This window comes from Pinus tabuliformis, chromosome Q, assembly GCF_031772625.1.
Source record: "Pinus tabuliformis cultivar Carrire ecotype Pingquan chromosome Q, CPIR1, whole genome shotgun sequence".
NCBI classification, from domain to species: Eukaryota; Viridiplantae; Streptophyta; class Pinopsida; order Pinales; family Pinaceae; genus Pinus; species Pinus tabuliformis.
The window spans coordinates 1,352,346,064-1,352,360,866 of record NC_142296.1 but is presented as its reverse complement, the minus strand read 5'-3'; the positions used below and the strand labels follow the sequence as shown (position 1 = coordinate 1,352,360,866).

The 14,803-nt window shown below is 42.8% G+C and overlaps 1 protein-coding gene across 2 annotated transcripts in view; it reads left to right on the top strand.

Annotated features, from left to right (window-relative positions):
• Nucleotides 1-14,803, top strand: part of ARP (apurinic endonuclease-redox protein) — a 197,351-nt gene that overhangs the window by 135,341 nt on the left and 47,207 nt on the right. The window lies entirely within an intron of this gene.

Genomic DNA, 14,803 nt, shown 5'->3' with positions numbered 1-14,803 from the left:
TGATCTATGCTTCAGCAAAAGATAACATAAATCCCCCAAGCTTTCCTCCCTCAAACCTACGAATTTACAATATCCTTGGCATTCTTAAGGGACATTTTCTCTACTTGAACTTTTGATTTGCAACTGAGGAGAGCTCATCCATTATAGACTCTTGTCCTTTTGTATTTTTCAATAATCAATAAAGCGTTTCTTTGTAAAGTCTATAGAGCCTTGGGTCCTTTTATCCAAGAAATAATAATAAAAGTTTATGAGAAGGGTATAGAAACACCACTTGTCCATTTTAGCACTAACAAACTCTAGAAGATGCTTTCCTTCTTGGGTAAATCTAGGCTAACTCGCTGAGCACGCCCTTCTAGGCAAGCACTCCTTAATTACTCTCATAAAAGAATAATAGATGCTAAGTATAGGAGGGAATTCTTAAAGGTAGGGAAATATTGATTCTTGGGATGATAAAAGTGTTGAAGAATGTAGCTAGTTTCGGTCTTCATAATTGTCATTTTACTCATGTCATGATGTAATTCTTATGTATCTATGAAGAGAAAAAAGAAAAGTGATGTAAAGATCAAAAGAAAATGATTTATGTAAAGCATGGGTTTCATGCTCAAGTCATTTTGTCATTAGGTCAAGCATCCATTGAATGCTCCTAGGGTTTGTCATGAGTCAAGAGTCATTGTCACTTTGTAAAAGACCCTTGCGGGCACTTGTACCAAGAACAAGTTGGCCAGCCAGCTAAAGTCGGCCTAGAGTGGGCTTTAAGAGCCACTTGGAAGGCTATATAAGGAAGGATTTCGACCTCCATTGAGACACACATAAGCACACTTCATTTGGATAAGGTCTGTGGCTAGAGAAGGATGCAAAGAGGCTAGAAGAGCCTAGCGAAGAAGCAAATCTGCCCTAGAAGGTGTTGAAGATCTGAAATTCGTTCATCTCTGCTCCCACGTGTGAAGTACCTAGGTTCTTCTAGGGTTTCCTCAGGTCCAAATTACAGAAGGAGACAACATATTTTGTTTGTGAGACTGAAAGGCTAGAAGAGCCTCTTCTTGGAAAGATTCTGCTTCACCATCTTTGAAGACCTTGTGTGGAAAGGTGGGTTGGCTGACTTGGTCTTAGTAGGAGCCATGGTATAGGGTTTGGTCTTGGAAGTCTCCTTTGAAACTGATTCTATAGGAAAATAAGTTCTGTTGGGTTTTCGCTTTGGAGGGGTTTTGCCCGGGCTTGGAGCCTATGTCTTGTGTTCATTATTGTATGGCTGTGATCCTCACTGTTTTGGCATTTATTTGATGATAAGAACATAATGATAATCAAGATCAAGAACATAATATCATAAGTAAATGCCATGTAAGGAAAAGTAGATTAAATGCTGCCTTAATCCAATTTTCCAACATGGTATCAAAGCTAAGGACACGAGTATAGGCAGCTGGAACATCACTGGAAGGGTTTTGCATTTCTCCAAGAAGCCAAAATTTATGGACTGTTTGCATAATCCTAAAAGGCCGAAGTGACTAGAGGTGAAGCTGATCTAAGGAAGGCCATTTTCTGAGCATACTTGTATTATATCAGACCTCTGAAATCAGATCAAAGTTTTGTGCATAAGACTGAAAGTATTGAAATTATTAGGGACTATTTGTAATCTTCTTGAGGGCCAAAATTCTCTGAGATAATGTCACCGAGTTTCTGGGTTAGTTAAGACCTAGAACATCCCTGTTTTCATCATTGTTTTTTCCCTAGATTAGTTCAGAACTTGGCACCAATAGCCACATATCTGAAGCCTTGAGTCAAAAGCTATAGGAGGGTTGTTTGAATCCAATTGAGTGTGGATTGGAGGGAGGGATATCCTTGTAGTAGAGCGGAAGCATGGAGGAAGAATAGGCCTGAGGATTATGCCGAATTTCAAAGAATCTGGATCTGTGTTCTAGGCCGAGGGTCCTGTGCATATGTACAAGGAAGAACGAAACTAAAAAATACAAGTGCTGTGGACTAATAACGACCATTCTAGACAACAAGAGAATACACCTTGTAGTGGGATCTAAACTATTGGTTGGAAATGCATTTTCTCAAGGTCTATACAGTGATTGTGAGAAACCCTAGTTGCAGGGCCAATATTTAAGAAAGGCTTCATTAGCATCAAGATTTATATACCAGAAATAGGTATCAAACACCCATTGTTGAAGACAATGAAATAAGGAGATGTTGAAGATAGCAACAAGAAATGCTAAAAATAGAAAATGCTAAAAATAGCACTGCTATAAATAGCAGTTTCAGCCAGTGTTGAACTTAGCAACAATGGATGAAAAGTGAAAGTGCTAAAAATAACTTTTCTATAAATAGCATTTCGGGATACCTTCTTATTTTAGTCAGTCCCTAAACTATAATAGGAAGTAAAATTCGAATTTGATATTAACAGCAGTTTGTAAATTAATTAATTAATTCATCTTGAGTTAATTAGTTAAAGAAAATCAAACTTGAAGTCTATGTGAGGACATGCAACAATTTCTCCATTAATTGAAGAATTTATCCATCAGTTAAAGAGATAAGGATGAGTTCTAATTTGAGTAGTAATTAATTGGCTCAGTTAACTGAGTCAAGTCCAGTTAGATTGATTTAAATAGGTTCTTTAAATTAAGTTCAGTTAGTTAATGCATGCTTGCATATAACTGCTGCTCTTCATTTAACTGAATATTCTCTCATACATAACTCATGCATGTCAGTTTAGACAGAGACCCAGTTGAGATCAGATGGAGGGATAATGTACTATCAGTTGCTAGGATATTCCTTGGTGAATATTCCTTTCATGCAGAAGGATTTCTATCCGAGAGAATTGCATTGTTACTTCTTGTTCAGTGAGTGTGATGAGGCCAATTCACACATGTGGCTTCACTGGACCCCAAGAAAAATTGCGCAAAGAAATAGGGGCTTGGAGGACTTGAGGAGGATATATACTTGTCTATTGAGTCTATGAGCTTCATTGTTTGATTACAGAGAGAGCAGGAAAGCTTTTGAGCTGATTCTTTTTGTAACTTGGACAAGATTTCCACTTGTATGATAATATAGAGTTGGGGTTTTAGGCTGGTGCTTTCCCCTGGTTATTTCTTCTGTGTTATGTGTGATTGATTTCTTCTTATCAGTTATATGTGTTCAATTGATCTTGCTCATATTCGATTAAGCTTCCACATAATTGTTTGTAGAAGTAGATCAAGTATTTTGCTTTAGTATATTGCATTATCAGGTGATCTACAGGTGGGAATTTCTACATGGTATCAGAGCAAAGGTGATCAAGGAAGAACAATATACAAGAAGGAGAAGTTCGAAGTTTGGTTTCTGAATATTGAAATTGAGTTCTTATCACATCTCTATTTCACCTATGGCATTCAGTGGTTTAAGATTCGAGTATGCCCTTGATGGCAGCTCAAATTATATAGCTTAGAAGGATCGCATGAAAGCAGTATTAGAGGATAACGGTCTAAAGGAATTCATTGATCAAGAAGTCCCCAAGCCGATTGATGCTACTCAACTGGCGGAATGGAAGAAATGTGTGGGTAGAGCAAGGAGAATGCTCCTGGAGGGAGTTCGAGACCAATTTGTGTCGAGCCTCCATGGGAAGGAGACTCTGTTTTCGATGTGGGAAACATTGAAAGATCTATATCAGAATCGCAACGATCAGAGGAAGCTGCTGCTGAAAGACAAGCTTCGTAAGATCAAGTGTGAAAAGGGCTCATTATGGAATACATATAGCTAGATGATTGTGAAGGTTCATAATGCATGTTTAAAGTAACCTTTGGGTAGAATTCATGTAATCTTGTAGAAAAGGTTGATTATATGCATAATGAATCTTTCGTATGATGCCTAAGAGGATGAATTTAACTTACTCAAGAATGAATAAAATGCTAAGAACTTTTTCGCTAGAATATATTTATTAATGATCAACATCTAGTATAATCTCCAGAAGATAATGGTAACTTGGTAATCAAGTTCGATCCTTGGGCACTCTGATGTATGAAGAAAGAATCGTATGGAGATAGACCTTGAAGATATTGATGTTGAGAAAGTTGTCACAATGAAGTAAGTCTGATATTAATATTTATTGATGGTTATCTGGTTAACATATTGTTTTGCTACCTGGAAGAATATCGCAGGATGATAGTTGAGGCAAGTTCAATTGTATGAATGGCATGTATGAAGAATGTTGAGGGAAGCTCAATATCTGGTACCTAGCAACTGTGAAGTCAAGATGTGCCCATCTTGGGATTGAAACATAACAGTGCGAGAAAATAACCTAAAGGTGAAAGGAGATCACTTTCATGAGGAAGCTATGATCATCTTGAAGTATGGAAAGGCTCAATGCGATGCCTTCATCTATGATGTCGAAAATGAAAGTGATGAGCAAGAAAATTGACGTGGATCCCGTCACAAGATTGAAGAGTGAGGATGGCTCCATGATACCTCGAAAGGAAGCAGGCTTGATACGATGAGATGCAGAGAAAAAAGGGAGCCAGGTAGGTATGAAGAACTGGTAGTTGATACTCTTATGGAAACAGGCTAGAAAGCTTGTGGATATGACTTTCCAATTAGAAAGGAAGTCAAGAATCTCCTCTAGATTTGAGAGGGAGTAAAGGAGTCTCCTTAGATAGGAGCAAGTGTTGATTTGGAGTAGCATCGGATGTGCTCTAGCCACGAAATTTGGTGGAGAAGTTGGGGCACATTAGATCTCCAATACCCAGAAAGGGTTTAGGCAGATTCTAAATAGATCAAGAGATATTAAAATAATTAATATTTTTAATGGAGTCCCTAAGTCTAAACTTAGGAAAAATAGAATATTAATGTGTATTAATATGAATCTGTGTTAGAATGGTCCAAAAGACATGGATCAAGCCAAATCTAATCTTAGCCGTTGATTAGGGACTTAATCTCGGCCGTTGAGATGTCAACAGGAAAAGTATAAGAGGAGGCTTGAGGGTCATTTGGAGAATACACTAGAGTGATTAGTCATTCTATTCTCTAGAGCGGGGTTTGCTAAGAGAGATAGAATCAGTGATCGGGAGAGCAGCTGAGGGGCATTGAGTACATAGAAACAGAGAAGGCAGAGATTGTGCCGGGAGAGTAGCGCAGCAGCCAAGGAGAGTGACGCAGAGCCAGCAAGGGCTCATGTAGGGCCACGCAGAGGCAACCAAGTGTTGCGCAGAGCACCAGAAAGGCCAACGTGTCTGACGCAGAGGCCCAGAAAGCTGACGCAGGGTCTCCTAGGGCTGACGCAGGCCAAGAAAGGCTGATGCAGGGCTAACGTGAGATAGAGAGGGGCTGACGCAGTCTAGATTGGGCAGACGCTGGGGTTGTAGAGCAGTTTTGTGCTGAGGAGCTGCTGGAAGGATTTTCCGGGGTTTCAGCGAGGAGATTTCTCTCAAACTGTGAGGTATAGTTGCTAAGGAAATTCTTTGTTGGGTAGGCCAGTTTCGACACCTAGATTGTACTCTGATATTGCTTGATAATAAAACTCTCAGATAGTTGCACCAGTTTTCCCGCATTGGTTTTTTCTGGGGACATTGGTCCAAAAATAATGGTGTCATGTGGTGTGTTTGTTCTTGTTTCTTTTAGTTGCTGATCTGTAATATGTTGAGCATGCACTAGTGTTTATTTTCAGTATTTACATTGTAAATAACTTGTTAAGAAAATAACAAGTAGGTAGGAATAAATCAGATAAAGTGCATGGAGGGTTTCTTACTAAGTAAAATTAGAAACTTCAACATGGTATCAGAGCGTGATTGCAGATCACAGGAGGACTAAAAGACATCAGTCGAGCGGAGCAATAGCATCAGAAAACAACTGTCTCGAGGTGACAAAAGCTATTTCTAGCAGCATAAAAGCCAAGAATTGTGACGCAGAGCTAACCAGAGTCACGCAGAAGAAGCCGGGAGCTGTGCAGAGCCTTAGAGAGGCTTGCGTTGCTGACGCAGGGCATCCCAGGGCTGACGCAAAGCCAACATGACGCAGAGAGGGGCTGACGCAGTTCATAGAGAGGCAGTTGCTGGAGTCTAGAAGGCTGCAGAAATATTGCAGAGTGGAGTTGGTGAGATACTGTAGTTAGAACAGTACCTAACAGAGCAGGGCTAGAGGAGTTGTTACCGAGGGTTTCTAGCCGAGGAACTTGGATCAACAGTGCAATTGCACAAGACGATCAGAGTAGGCAGCATCTAGATAAGCGGTAGAAGGATTTCTAGGAGGGAAATCAGGACTCAAAGGGTGTCCTAAAGAGAACTTCCAGACAAGAAGTAGAGACTCAGAGGAGTCAAACAAAGAACTTCCAGGAGGGAAGTAGAGGAGCGTCATGGCACTACACGGGGTAAGAGACCAGGATACACTGGACGAAGCATCAAACTTTGTAGTCTGGACGGCCATAATCTTATCAGTGCTTGACAGGAATCGTGTCAAGAACTTCGCCTTGATGGTTATAGCTATCCCAGTCGACCCTAATGATAACGACAAGTTCGAAGAGGCGATGGTGAGGGCCAAGTGCATTATCCTTGACGGGGTCAAGGATCATGTGGTACCACATATAACCGAGAAGGAAACAGAAGTTGAGATGTGGAAGGCTCTCAAGAAGCTGTACCAGTATACTTCTGTGTAGAGAAGAATGCTTCTTGAGCACCAGATGAGGTCGTATCAGATGAAGAAGGGTCAATCGATTGACACCTTCCTTGGAGAACTGAATGAGATCCGAGACTAGTTGACTGCTATAGGAGCGACATTGGATCATGAGCTTATAGTGAGGACAGCCCTGAATGCTGTCCCAAAAGATTGGGAAGTATTTGTCCAGAGTATCCTGGGCAGAGGGACTCTCCCACCTTGGGATGAGACGTGGGTAGCTCTTCACCAAGAAGAGATCAGACGACAGTCGAAGACAAGTAGCAGCATCAAAGGGATCAAGGTCAAGCAGGAGGAGGAGGATGTGGCCCTAGCATCTGAGGGAAAGTAGGAGAAGTAGAAGAAGAAAGATCTCTCTAATATCAAGTGCTTCCACTGTGGGGAAATGGGTCATTATGCGACCTAGTGCCCAAGGAAGAAAAGTAAGGGAGAGTCTTCCGAGATTAAGGCAACAAAAACACAGGCAGAGAAGGAAGTTTTGACAGACAATGACTGTGCCATGAGTGCACACACGCCACATAAGCGGAAGTGGCGAGACATCGAGCTCTAGTCAGGCGGATTACAGGCGATGAGGGGCAGGATCCTCGAGGTACCCAGCCTCTTGGATTAGACCTTGCTACGGGAGCCCCGAAGAGGAGTAGCAAGATTGGTTGATGTGGGTAGAGACGGATGCGGATGGAGCGGCAGAGAGGGCTACAGTGCAGGAGTCCCGAGACAATGCAGAGTTAGCAGGCTACAGCAGTGTGAGAGGCAGAGGAGTGTTGCACTAGTGCAGGAAGGCACAGAGAGGTGTGCAATGGTGCGAGATGCAGGGAGATGTTGCAGCAACGCAGAGGTCAGAGATAGGGAGCACTTGTCAGTGGTAGAGGGAGCTTCAACATCAATGGGTGTTTCTAGCCCAACAGGGAGGTCAGTTGGGAGATCAGTTACTTACTTTTCAGTAACTGAGTTGCAGTGCAGCAATGGGCAGCACGATGCAACATGATGAGAGGAGGTGCAGTGCAGATGCAGTGCTGGGAGGAAGGACCAGCAACAACACGGATGTAGAGGGAGTTGTCGTACAGATGCAGCAGTGCCAGTGGTAGAACCATGGGCAACAGTTCAGGATGCAGCAGTGCAGAGGATGTTGGGTAGGAAGGGCTAGCATTAGCACAGGTACCGATGTTGGATGATCAGAGTAATACTCAGTGAGGAGTATTGCTAGAGCACAATCCTCGCTAAGAGGGAGTGTCGATTTGGGGTAGCATAGGATGTGCTCTAGCCACGAAATTTGGTGGAGAGGTTGGGGTACATGAGACCTCCAATACCCAGAAAGGGTTTGGGCAGATTCTAAACAGATCAAGAGATATGAAAATAATTAATATTTTTAATGGAGTCCATAAGTCTAAACTTAGGGAAAATAAAATATTAATGTGTATTAATAAGAATCTGTGTTAGAATGGTCCAAAAGACATGGATCAAGTTAGATCTAATCTTAGTCGTTGATTAGGGACTTAATCTCGGCCGTTGAGATGTCAACAGGAAAAGTATAAGAGGAGGCTTGAGGGTCACTTGGAGAATACACCAGAGTGATCAGTCATTCTATTCTCTAAAACGAGGTTTGCTTAGAGAGATAGAATCAGTGATCGGAAGAGCAGTTGAGGGGCATTGAGTATAGAGAAACAGAGAAGGCAGAGATTGTGGAGGGAGAGCAGCATAGCAGCCAACGAGAGTGACACAGAGCCAACAAAGGCTCACGCAGGGCCACGTAGAGGCAACCAAGTGCTGCGTAGAACAACAGAAAGGCCAGCGTGTCTGATGTAGAGGCCCAGAAAGCTGATGCAGGGCCTCCTGGGGCCGACGCAGGCAAAGAAAGGCTGATGCAGGGCCAACATGAGACAGAGAGGGGCTGACGCAATCCAGATTGGGCAGATGCTAGGGCTGCAGAGCAATTTTGTGCTGAGGAGTTGCTGGAAGGGTTTTCCTGGGTTTCAGCCAGGAGATTTCTCTCAAACTGTGAGGTATAGTTGCTAAGGAAATTCTCTGTTGGGTAGGCCAGTTTCGACACCCAGATTGTACTTTGATATTGCTTAATAATTACCCTCAGATAGCTGCACCAATTTTCCCGCATTGGGTTTTTCCGGGGACATTGGTCAAAAAATAATGGTGTCATGTGGTGTGTTTGTTCTTGTTTCTTTTAGTTGCTGATCTGTAATATGTTGAGCATGCACTAGTGTTTATTTTCAGTGTTTACATTGTAAATAACTTGTTGAGAAAAATAACAAGTAGGTAGGAATAAATCAGATAAAGTGCATGGAGGGTTTCTAAGTAAGTAAAATTAGAAACTTCAACAACAATAATCTATTCCATAATCAAAAGGGAATAGGGATATCCTCTCTAATTGAGAGGGAGTGATGTTGGACATCACATGTGCATTATCTTCTTCAGGTGATGAAAAGAGAACGACAGAGGATTGGATAAGCATTTCTGGTTTCCTTGAGGATATAGAATGTTGATGTGGGTTGGCATCAGATGTTCTCTAGCCACGAAATTTGGTGGAGAGGTTGGGGCACATGAGATCTCTAATACCCAGAAAGGGTTTGGGCAGATTCTAAATAGTTCAGGAGATATTAAAACAATTAATATTTTTAATGGAGTCCCTAAGTATAAACTTAGGGAAAATAAAATATTAATGTGTATTAACTTGAAACTGTGTTAGAATGGTCCAAAAGACATGGATCAAGCCAGATCTAATCTTAGCCGTTGATTAGGGACTTAATCTCGGCCGTTGATTTGTCAACGACAAAAGTATAAGAGAAGGCTTGAGGGTCACTTGGAAAATACACTAAGGGAGACCAGTCAGTTCAATTTCTAGAGCGGGGTTAGCTGAAAAATTGAACCAGTGGTCTAGAGAGCAGTTAGGAGGCAGCAAGCACGGAACAGAGAGACGGGAGATTAGCATAGAGGTAGAAGAGGCAGACACAGGGGCTAGAGGAAGCCACGCAGAGGTAGCAGAGACTGCGTAGAGCCAGCAAGGCCTGCGTCATTGATGCACAGGTTGCAGGAGTGACGCAGAAGGCTGGAAAGGCTGCGCAGAGCCTCAGTAGGCTGACGCAGAGGGTTTCAGGCTAATGCAAGGGGTTTCAGGCTGACACAGAGGTCAGTAGGGCCTACGTCGAGTTCAGTAGAAGTGCTGGATAATTTGTTTATCTGTGGGTAAGCCAGTTTGGCACCTTGTTGTACTAGAAAATTGTTGAATAATAAAATCCTCCCTTGCTGCATCGATTTTCCCACATTGGGTTTTTCCGGGGACATTATTCCAAAATAACTGTGTCAATGTGTTGATTCTTGTGCATATGTTTGTTTCTGTATTACGGTGTGATATCTGCAGCAGTATTTATTTTAATGTTTGTTGAAGTAATTTCATGAATAACTTATGGTGAAATAAGTAGGAAAAGTAAATCAGTTGCTGCAGTGATAGAATTTTCACATGGTATCAGAGGAAGTAATCAGAGACAGAAAGGGAAAATCAGTTATGGGTCGAGACCATGATGTAGAGGCATCTACCTCAGGGGACTCACGCAGATTTTCAGAAGATTGCACAAGAGAAAGAGATTTCGATTTCTCTATGTTGGCTTCCAGGTTGGAAGAAGAAGTGGCGTGCATGACTAGTGCTGCATCATCAGAAGTATGGTATATAGTCAGTGGAGGCTTGTGGCATATGACGGGAATCAGGGAGTGTTTCTCAGAATATTGAGAAGAGAAGATGAACTTTGAGATCACCATGGGGAACAAGGCAAAGTGTACTCCAATAGGAAAGGGTATCATAGTTTTTCAGACAGAATCGAGAGAGTGGTTCCGTGCCACAAATGCACTGCATGTACCAGGATTAGGGATGAACTTACTTTCCGTGTCACAACTACAAGGCAAGGGCTATGACATTTACTTCGTCAAGGAAAAGGTATACATCAAACACCCCAGCTGGAAAAAGAAAGTGCAGATCGGGATCAAAAGTAATCGGTTGTATAGATTACAACTAGAATCTCCAATGGCACTAATAGGCAGTCATGGGGACAAGGACTTGAACGAACTATGGCACAGAAGGATGGGTCACTTGCACCATGGAGCTTTGAGAATTCTCTAGGAGCACTGTAACAGGATTTCTGGATTTGAGTACGGAATGAGATGATATATGCAGGGGATGCGCTCTAGGAAGGTATGCCAAGGCGACATTTCCTAGAAGCAAACACAAGGCCAAGAGTGTACTAGGATTGATACACTCAGATATCTACGGACCTATGTCTGTCAAAGCTCTTAGCAGTGCCGAGTATTTCCTTACCTTCATTGATGACCACTCGAGGAAAACTTGGATCTATTTTCTGAAAACCAAGGATGAGGTTTTCTGTTGATTCAAGGAGTTCAAGGCTCTAGTGGAGAATCTGACTGGTAAGAAAATAAAAGTCTTGCGCTTAGATAATGGTGGAGAGTATGTCGATAAGGACTTCACTGATTATTGCGCTAAGGAGGGCATCAAAAGAGAGTCGACAACTCCCTACAATTCGGAGCAGAATGGGGTGGTAGAAAGGAAAAATAGAACCATTGTAGAAGCAGCTAGGGTCATGCTGTATGATCAGGATATGCCAAAATTCCTGTGGGCGGAAACATGCAACACAACTGTCTACGTTCAGAACATGACTCCTCATCGGGCATTGGGCAAGATTACTCTAGAGAAAGTCTTCACTGGGAAGACGCTTGAAGTCAGTCATTTCAGGATATGCCAAAATTCCTGTGGGCGGAAACATGCAACACAACTGTCTACGTTCAGAACATGACTCCTCATCGGGCATTGGGCAAGATTACTCTAGAGAAAGTCTTCACTGAGAAGACGCTTGAAGTCAGTCATTTCAGGATATTTGCGAGTTTAGCATATTGCCGCATACCCGCAGAAAAGAGGAAGAAGCTGGACCAGACTGCAAAAAAGGGGTATCTGGTGGGATATAGTGAGAACGCTAAGGCATACAGAATCTATCTTCCAGGGAGCAGAAAGGTAGTAGTACGACGAGATGTAAAGTTCATGGAGGACAGAGCTTTCAGAGGATCTTGCGAAATGCCTTCCGAGGAGCAGTCAAAAGAGGATCCCTTGGTCATGCCTCTTCAACCGACGGAAGTGAAGAATCCTTCCTTAGGTCAGGAAGATTCTCAGGATGAGGAGGAGGAGCGGACAAAAGCACTTGCTGGCAGATGAAGAACTAGCAGAGAACTTCGTCAGATTTTGTGTGATGCAAAGAACTTCATTAGTGAGCCAAGGAACAACAAGAGGGAGCGAAAACAGCCAGACAGGTATCAAGCGTTAGTAGCTCAGGATGGGGAGCCTGTAAGTTTCAAGGAGGCAGCTCAGCATCAGGTCTGGCTAGATGCGATGGTGGAGTATAACTCCATAATGGTGAATGATGTCTGGGAGGTGGTGTTAAGGCCTCAAGACAGATCTGTGGTAGGTTCAAGATGGATCTACAAGATCAAATATGCTGCGGACGACAGTGTTGAGAAATATAAGGCCAGGTTTGTGGCTAAGGGGTATGCTCAAAAGGAAGGGATTGACTATGAGGAAACCTTTGCCCCGATAGCTACGTATACATCTCTTGCAGCCCAGATGGGTTGGGAGATCCATCAGATTGATGTTAAGACGACATTTCTGAACGGGGTAGTAGAAGACGAGGTATATATTGAACAACCAGAGGGCTTTGAAACTCATGAGAAGAAGTCTCATGTATGCAGACTGAAGAAAGCCTTGTATGCGCTGAAGCAGGCACCGAGAGCGTGGTATGGTTGAATAGATGGCTACTTGTAGAAGATGGGGTTTGTCAAGAGTGACACGGATCCGAATCTCTACTATCTGGTCGTAGAGAACGAGCCACTTATCTTAGTATTATATGTGGATAATCTCTTTCTAACAGGATCATCTAGACTCATTGAAAACTGCAAGAAGAATCTAGCCACAGAGTTTGATATGAAGGATTTGGGCGAATGCACTACTTCTAGGGTTGGAAGTTTGGCAGCAAACAAGAGATATCTTCCTTGGGCAAGGGAGGTATGCTACAGAGATCTTGAAAAGGTTCGGGATGGGAGATTGTAGACCTATGGCTACGCTAATGATCATCAACTGGAAGAAGATTGATGCATCAGAAGACAAGGATGTCGATCCCACCCTATACCGACAGCTCATAGGGTCCTTGATGTATCTGGTCAATACTAGGCCAAATATTTGCTACGCTGTCAACACCCTCAGTCAGTTCATGGTGGAACCAAAGAGGGCACACTGAGCGCAACCAAACACGTTCTCAGGTATTTACAGGGAACAGTTGATTATGGGCTCTTATACACCAAGGGTAAGGATATCAGGTTGAGTGCATTTACTGATGCAGATTGGGCAGGAAGTTTAGTGGATCGAAAAATTACCTCTGGGTACTGTTTCAACATTGGATCAGGAATGACCTCCTAGTGCAGTAGGAAACAGAAGTCCGTGGCTCTGAGCTAATCTGAGGCAGAATATATGGCAGGAAGCACAACTTTGTTTTAGGCCATATGGCTTAGAAAACTGCTGGTGAACCTATTCAGAAGAAATATGGAAGCGACTAGGATCATGTGTGATAATCAGAGTTGCATCAAACTCTCTGAGAATCCAGTATTTCATGATAGGTCGAAGCATATTGATATCCGGTGTCACTTTTTCAGAGACTATGTCCAACGAGGAGCTGTATAGTTGAGCTACACTCCTACAGGAGAACAAGTGGCAGATATCCTCACCAAGGCCCTTGGAAAGTCAAAATTTGACTATTTCAGGGAGAAGATGGGGATGGTAACGAACCGTTTTCAAAAGTAGTGTGTTAGCAACACGAATGAAGAGGGAGTTGTAGTGCAGATGCAGTGTTGGGAGAAAGGACCAGTAGCAGCACAGATGCAGAGGGAGTTGCAGTTCGGATGTAGTGTTGGGAGAAAGGACCACCAGTGGCATGGATGCAGAGGGAGTTGTCGTACAGATGCAGCAGTGGTAGTAGTAGAGTCATGGGCAGCAGTACAGGGTGCAGTAGTGTAGAGGATGTTGGGCAGGGAGGCTTAACATCAGCACAGGGATCGATGCCGGATGATCAGAGTGATACTCAATAAGGAGTAATACTAAAGCACAGTCCTCGCTAAGAGTGAGTGTTGATTTGGGGTAGCATCGGATGTGCTCTAGCCACGAAATTTGGTGGAGAGGTTGGGGCACATGAGATATCCAATACCCAGAAAGGGTTTGGGCAGATTCTAAACAGTTCAGGAGATATTAAAATAATTAAAATTTTTAATGGAGTCCCTAAGTATAAACTTAGGGAAAATAAAATATTAATGTGTATTAATATGAAACTGTGTTGGAATGGTCCAAAAGACATGGATCAAGCCAGATCTAATCTTAGCCATTGATTAGGGACTTAATCTCAACCATTGATTTGTCAACGAGAAAAGTATAAGAGGAGGCTTGAGGGTCACTTAGAAAATACATTGAGGGAGACTAGTCAGTTCAATTTCTGGTGCGGGGTTAGCTGAGAAATTGAACCAGTGGTCTAGAGAGCAGTTAGGAGGCAGCAAGTATGGATCATAGAGATGGGAGATCAACACAGCGGTAGAAGAGGCAGACGCAGGGGCTAGAGGAAGCCACGTAGAGGTAACAGAGACTGTGCAGAGCCAACAAGGCCTGCGTCATCCACGTAGAGACTGCAAGAGTGACGCAAAAGGCCAGAGAGGCTGCGCGGAACCTCATTAGGCTGACGCAGAGGGTTTCAGGCTAATGCAAGGGGTTTCAGGCTGACGCAGAGGTCAGTAGGGCCTACGCCAAGTTCAGTAGGAGTGCTGGAGAATTTTTCTATCTGTGGGTAAGCCAGTTTGGCACCCTTTTGTACTAGAAAATTGTTGAATAATAAAATCCTCCATTGCTGCATCGGTTTTCCCACATTGGGCTTTCCGGGGACATTAGTCCAAAATAACTGTGTCAATGTGTTGATTCTTGTGCATATGTTTGTTTTTGTATTACAGTGTGATATCTGCATCAATATTTATTTTAATGTTTGTTGAAGTAATTTCATGAATAACTCATGGTGAAATAAGTAGGAAAAGTAAATCAGTTGTCTGCAGTGATAGAATTTTCACATAGAAT